The sequence below is a fragment of the Phalacrocorax aristotelis genome, chromosome Z (assembly GCF_949628215.1).
Source record: "Phalacrocorax aristotelis chromosome Z, bGulAri2.1, whole genome shotgun sequence".
NCBI classification, from domain to species: domain Eukaryota; kingdom Metazoa; phylum Chordata; class Aves; order Suliformes; family Phalacrocoracidae; genus Phalacrocorax; species Phalacrocorax aristotelis.
Window position 1 is genome coordinate 45,782,217 of NC_134311.1, and position 7,029 is coordinate 45,789,245.

Genomic DNA, 7,029 nt, shown 5'->3' on the forward strand with positions numbered 1-7,029 from the left:
AAGACTCTTAAAAATCATCAGATTCAAGTTGTTGTAAGTGTCCTTTTTAGCTGCCCCCCCTTTTTTTTTCTTTTTTTTTTTTTTTTGAGGGTCTAGAAAGCTTTTTGAAATCTTATAGGTATTTTTAACTCCTATGAGAGCAAGAAACATATTTAAAAGGTTCTCATTTATCCAGTCATGTCTATGTGTTAGAGCTTTTTAAATAAAACTGGAGATATTGCAGAAGTACTTATAATGAACTTTGCTTTTTGGCTGCACTGGTCAAAAGAGCTAAAACAATGCCATGTAATGAGTCATGAATATAATTTAATTCTTGTTTTCACTCCTCTGTGTCTTCTATCAGTATAATTAAACGGAGATCAAGTCTTGACCAGCAATTCAAAATCAGATCCTAAACACACTACCTTCTCCACCTTTATACATCATTCCTTACCCACTTGCAAATTATATTTAAAAACAGCACTAAGGAGTTCTGTATGAACACAGACTTCTTATATAGACTGAAGCTTTGGTCTGAGCCAAGGTGAGTAAATGTAATCACAGTCCTGGGACTTAGGAAAGAGCAATAAACTAACTATTTAGCTTCCAAGGGTTTTCAGTCAGTCAGCACAAAAACACTGGATGGTATCCACAGTGAGGTGGAAATGGGACATCACTTGCACTTACTGCTCTGAAGCTTGAGTTAGATAAGTGAAATCCAGATCATCAGTAATCATGATCAAAGTAAGAGAACAGCAGGCATCTACACTGTCAGGGATCACCTCTCTTTTGCCCACTGAAGCGGTAGGTAAAACAGATAGTTACCATGCCATAACTAACCATTACATTACCCTACACTTCTACCTAGCTTTGCTTCATGGCAGACGTAAGAAGAATGATGGTGAGGGAGGAAAAGTCTCTCATTTCTCCAGCCATTTAATTTAGAAGAGGAATAAATGTTATTAAAATGAATCACATAAAACCTTTAAGAAAACAGCAGGAATAAATTCTTCAATTCATGTCAAATGAAAGACTCAAATCTCACAGGTCTGGTAATAAGATGCAGTGCTTTCTAAACAAAAGTGTTAAACAGAAGTGCTGTTCTGAAGCCATTATAACAATCAAAATTAATCAACAGGCTTACTGGAAATTTAAGATGAGTAACTGAGGCCTTAATGATACTCTTAGGTATAAGGCTAGAGACTGTGGTTGCAGCAATTCAGTAAAACAATAAAAAGTCTGTTTTAGAAAAATAAGATTGGAGAGGATCGGAGGGATAGCCGAGTTCAGTTCCTGCAATGAAAAAGCAGTATAAAAAGAAGGCTCAGCTTAGATAACTATCTACAGAACTTCTATTCTGTGTGTCATCATAGAACCCACAACACTTCACAATAGCCTACAGAAAAGCTAAAGTTAAACGAAGAAAATCCACAACTATAAAGAAACCTAGGAATTGAGCAGAAAGGACAGAAGGTCTCACAAATCTCATAGCTCCCTGATCTAGAAGGCACCCCTTTGATGAACCTCTCAGATGATCCTCAACAGGAAACCATGCCTTACATTACTAAAGAGAAAGAAGAAAATCCTAATTTCTCTTCCAATTTGATGTAAAGGAAAATTACTTCTTTAATGCAAACCTGGTAGTTGATTAAATCCTGAACACATTAATTGGTCATATCTGTCAGACACCAGATAAAAATTACTATCAGTGATCACCCTTTAACTATATTTCCTTTATTTTCAGCCCAGTGCTTCAGAGGAAAATGACAATTCCCAGGAGCCAATCTTCTAAGTGGTCACTGTGGGGGACAAGGGAGGGAGGAAGAATGGGAAGGAGGTGAAAAGAGTCTTCTTTTCTTGACAAGGAAATAAGCCTCCATAGCAACTAGCAGAAGACTGAAGGTGCATATTGATACAGCAAAGCCAGACTGCAAACAAAAAGTAATCCAGGCTATTTCAAAGCTCCTTTTGGAATATAGTGTCCTCACATATCCAAAACTTCATTCTTGATCTCCTAGGAATGATCTTATTTTAAACATAAACCCCTGCTCCTAAGTTCTTCAAGCTTCATATTAAAACAACCTGAATGTATTGATTATTTATCTTGGTTCAAAAAATATTACAGGACTTCCCCTTAGATGGTTGGAAATACTATTGTAATAGTATTTGGGTTAGTATTTTAGTGTTCAGTTATGATTAATTTCTCCATAACTAATGTTTAACCATTTGAATATGCACTCTTGTTATCCTTTAACTTAAAAGGTGTTTCATCTTCCTTAGATAGTCTATTTGGCAAATCTTCATATTAGCCCTTCTGTGCACCTCTTCCAATTTCAGTTAATCTTTCTTCATCATACAGGAAGACATAAAATATGTATGATACAAAATATTATTGGTGCTTTCCTGACTTTAGAAAAATATCTATTTATAGAATTGTGAGTGTTTTTTACAGCTACAATCTCTTAGACTTGTTCACCCAGCGGCACCTGACTGTCATGCTAGATGTGATATACAAGTGTTGCGTTGTTCAAAGCTGGTACCAAATATTTACTACAATATTTACTATTTATTATTTGTTTAACACGGTCATGCAGTGCTACCCAAATTGTACATGAAAAATCTAAAAGGTGGCTTTATGCAGCCTGCGTGCATTCCAGAGCTAGGTGCCCCCAAGCGCCTTTCCAACCCGCTGAGTTAATTAAGAAAATTTTAGGCTTCATCCACTGTTGTTTATTACTTCAAGGGACAGCTTCAGCAATTGGCCATAGTCAAAACAGTAAAAACCTATGCCATATGCCTATGCTAGCTGCTGTGAAAAGGAGTGTTAGATGTAGAGGGGCCTTGCAAAAATTATGTAAAACTTAGTTACTGACCTTGGAGGAACAAAAAGGGGTTCATGATAGAGAAAGACCCATGGTTATTAATTAAAATATCTTTTTTACCACAGCAACTCAGCAGAGTGGAAACTGGGGTGATCTAAAGATTGGGTATAAAACTTTGCAATGTTTTAAAATAGTGACCTTAGTTCATACACTGTAAGTTGAAAACTAAGAATTATATTAAAATGCAATTCCTAGTAGGAAACTGCCTTTGAAATAAACCATGGAATCACAGACTGGTTGAGATTGGAAAGGAGCTCAAGGAGGTCATCTGGTCCAACACCCTGGTCAAGCAGGGTCACCTAGAGCTGGGTGCCCAGGACCGTGTCCAGGCTTTTGAATATCTCCAGGGATGGAGACTCCACAATCTCCCTGGGCAACCTGTGCCAGTGCTCAGTCACCCTCACAGTGAAAAAGTGTTTCCTGACGTTCAGAGGGAACTTCCTCTGTTGCAGTTAGTGCCCACTGCCTCTGATCAAGTCATTGGGTATTCCTGAAAAGAGCCGGGCTCTATCCTCTTTGTATCCACCCTTCAGGTATTTACAAACTTCAATAAGATCCACCCTGCACCTTGTCTTCTCCAGGCTGAACAATGCCAGCTCTCTCAGCCTTTCCATGTATGAGAGATGCTCTAGTCCCTTCAATATCTTACTGGCCCATCGCTGGATTCTTTCCAGTAGCTCCACATCTTTCTTGTACTGGGGAGCCCAGAAATGGACACAGTACTCCAGGTGTGGCAGGAGTCCTGTTAAACAAGACTGGTCCCACTACTCACCTCTGGGGTACATCTTGCTGCAGGAAGGCATAGGATGTGCTCAGCGGTGTTCTGCAGTGGGTCCATTAGATCCGGCTGGGACTGCTCATGTCTGGCGAGGGGCAGCCACGGCCTCTCCTTACAGAGACTCACTTGGAAGTCACCCTGCTGCCAACACCTGGACATGGACACCCAGTACATCCATGTGCTGGGCGAGGGTGTCTGGAGCAGCACAGGTGCCTGGGCAAGGACAGGCAGCAGACTAGGTGGGGGGACTGTGGCCAGTGCAGGAGCTGTGGCAGGGACATCTACTGAGAGGTTTTCCAAGACCTGTGTTCCTGCCAGGGCCTCTGCATTGGCAATTCCCCCCTCTCTTCACTTGCATGGTATGGAGACAGTTCACAGCAGGGCTCTGTCTTTATCCTCTTATAGGTTCTGACTCGTCACAACCCAGCAAGATCCCGCAAGCTAGCTCATCCTAGAAAAAGCTGTTGCAGTGTCCTGGGTGTGAGTCCATCTGTGCAAGCACTGTTCAGCAACAGCAAAAACACTGGTGTGACTTAACACTGTCTAGTCACAAATGCAAAACACAGCACCAAGCAGGACAAGGGTTCTCTATCCACCCCACTCCCTGCCCCCCTGTATCTCCATCTCTGATGTCACAACCATGACCTCACACAGTGTGGGGCCAGGCCCCTGTGAGGTCAGGCACTGTGGGCCTGGAAGGAGCTCGCAGTGTGCTGGAGGCTGTGTGCCAGTGGCAGGTGTTCTCCCCCCAGATGTCTCCAGGAGGAGATCTGCCTGGACAGGCAGCACTCCTGCAGCTGAAAGAGGGCACATAAGCTTGCAGAAGACCTTCATTTCTCACCAGGATGAGGAGGAGAAAGGATCTTTCAGGAGCACAAGAGGCTGCCTTGCTAAGGAGAGGAACCAGCAGCAGCCTTGTAAGATCTTGGGAAGTCCAGGGCACCAGCCGGCAAGGCCCTGCACACTGCAGTGCTGCAGAAAATGAGGGTAAATTCAGTGCTGCCTTTCACACCATATTTGCCTAAAGGCTGCCTGGCTTGACCGAGCCTGACAGCCCTGCAGAACTAGCAGTGTGATGTGACATGATGATGTCAAGCTGGCTACCATGTCCATGTCTTTGTGGGATACTGTAGGATACACAGGACACCCCAGGACTTGTGCCACTCTCCTTCCCAAGTGTGCCGTCAGTGCCCTGTCTGTGTGGGGATCCTGCTTGGCCCTCCACCTATGCCCCCTTCTGCCCCCCTCTACAGGGCATATCTATGGCCCTGCCCCTGCCCCAGGGAGGGAGTACATATGACCAGTGCCCACCTTCCTGCAGGGATCTAGCATGCAATGGACTAGTGCCCTCAAGAAGGGTCCTCAGGCTTTTCCCTGGTTTCTTTGCCCAGGGCTGATCTTCAGTGTGGCAATGGCCATGGTCTCCCTCCAGAGATGCTTCAGCCCAGGCATCACCACCATGTGAGTACAATACATGTTCAGTATGGACACAGAGACAAGGAGCGCTAGTGGGTCAGGGCAAGCAGGAGGATGCTGGTGGTGCTCCCCACCAAGAGACCTTGGATCCTCCAAAATTGCTGCTCCTCAGCTTGTAAGAGAATCCACCCCGCACAGGGCTCTGCCCTAGAGCACTGCTAACACCAGGACTCCCTCTTTTTCAGGAAAGAGATCATCACCTTGAAAAAGAAGGTGCTTTTCATTATCATCTTCTTGATGAGCCCAGGTTCTCTCGGTGAGTATTTGCCTGGTTTTGTCTTCTTTTCATCCTCCCTCTGGGTATTTAAATACATTAATAAGATCCCCCTGAGCCTGCTTTTCTCTAGGTTGAACAGTCCCTCTCAGCCTTTCCTCATAAGAGAGATGATGCGGTCCCCACAGCACCTTTGTGGACCTTCTCTGGACTTTCTCCAGTACATCCATGTCTCTCTTGTACTGAAGAACCCAGAACTGGACACAGGACTCCAGATGTGCCTTCACCAGTGCTGAGTAGAAGGAAGGATCACCTCCTTCCACCTGCTGGCAATACTTTATGTGATATAGCCCAAGATGCCATTTGTTTTCTTTACCACAGGGGCACATTACTGGCTTATGATCAAGTTGGAGTCCACCAGGACCCCTAAGTCCTTTTCTGTCAAGCTTTTTTCCATCTGGGGGGGGCCCAGCATATACTGCGGCTTTTCCTGCCCAGGTGCAGGACTGTGCATTTCTCATTGTTGAACTTCAAGACGTTCCTGTCAGTCTATTTCTCCAGCCTGTCAAGATCTATGTGGATAGCAGCATGACCCTCTGGTGTATCTGCCACTCTTCCCAGTTTTGTGTACCCTTGATGAGGGTACACTCTGCCCTATCATCCAGATCATTAATGAAGTTATTAAATGGGACTGGACTCAGTATTGACCCCTAGGGTACACTGCGAGTTATGGGCCTCCAAACAGACTTTGCATGTGGAGGACACAGAGGTGATTTGAGACAGCCAGCATGACTTCACTAAGGGCAAGTCTTGCCTGACCAACCCAGTGGCTTTCTGTGATGAAGTCACTGCATCAGTGGACAAGGGAAGAGCTACAGGTGTCTTCTATCTAGACTTCTGTAAGGCCTTTGAAATGGTCCCCTGCAACATCCTTCGCTCTAAATTGAGGAGATACAGATTTGATGGGTGGACTGTTCAGTGGATAAGGAATTGGTTGGATGGTCGCATCCAAAGGGTAGTGGTCAATGGCTCAGTGTCCATATGGAGACCAGTGACAAGTGGTATCCTGCAGGGGTCCATACTGGGACCGGTGTTGTTTAACATTTTCATCAATGACTTAGACAGCGGGATTGTGCCCACCTTCAGCAAGTTTGCAGATGACACCAAGCTGAGTGATGCAGTTGACATGCCAGAAGGATGGGATGTCATCCACAGAGACCTGGACAAGCTGGAGAGGTGGGCCTCTGAGAACCTCATGATGTTCAACAAGGACAAGTGCAAGGTCCTGCACCTGGGTCAGGGCAACCCCCAATATCAATACAGGCTGGGGAATGAAGGGATTGAGAGCAGTCCTGCGGAGGAGGACTTGGGGGTACTGGTGGATGAAAAGCCAGACATAGGCTGACAATGTGCACTTACAGTCCAGAAAGCCAACCATGTCCTGGGCTGCATCAAAAGAAGTGTGGCCAGCAGGTCAGGGGAGGTGATTCTGGCCCTCTATGCCACACTAGGGGTCCCACCAGAAAAAGACAAACTGACATATTATGAACTCTGAAGTTTTTTGAGCAGTGGGACTTCAACAGTGCATTCTTGGAGCCCAGGGATCCAGAAATCCTAGCACATTTGGGTATCTATGGTCTGTAGGGGTGCAGGTATGCACCTGAACAAATGTGGGACTCCTAGGGAAAGAGTATGACTGT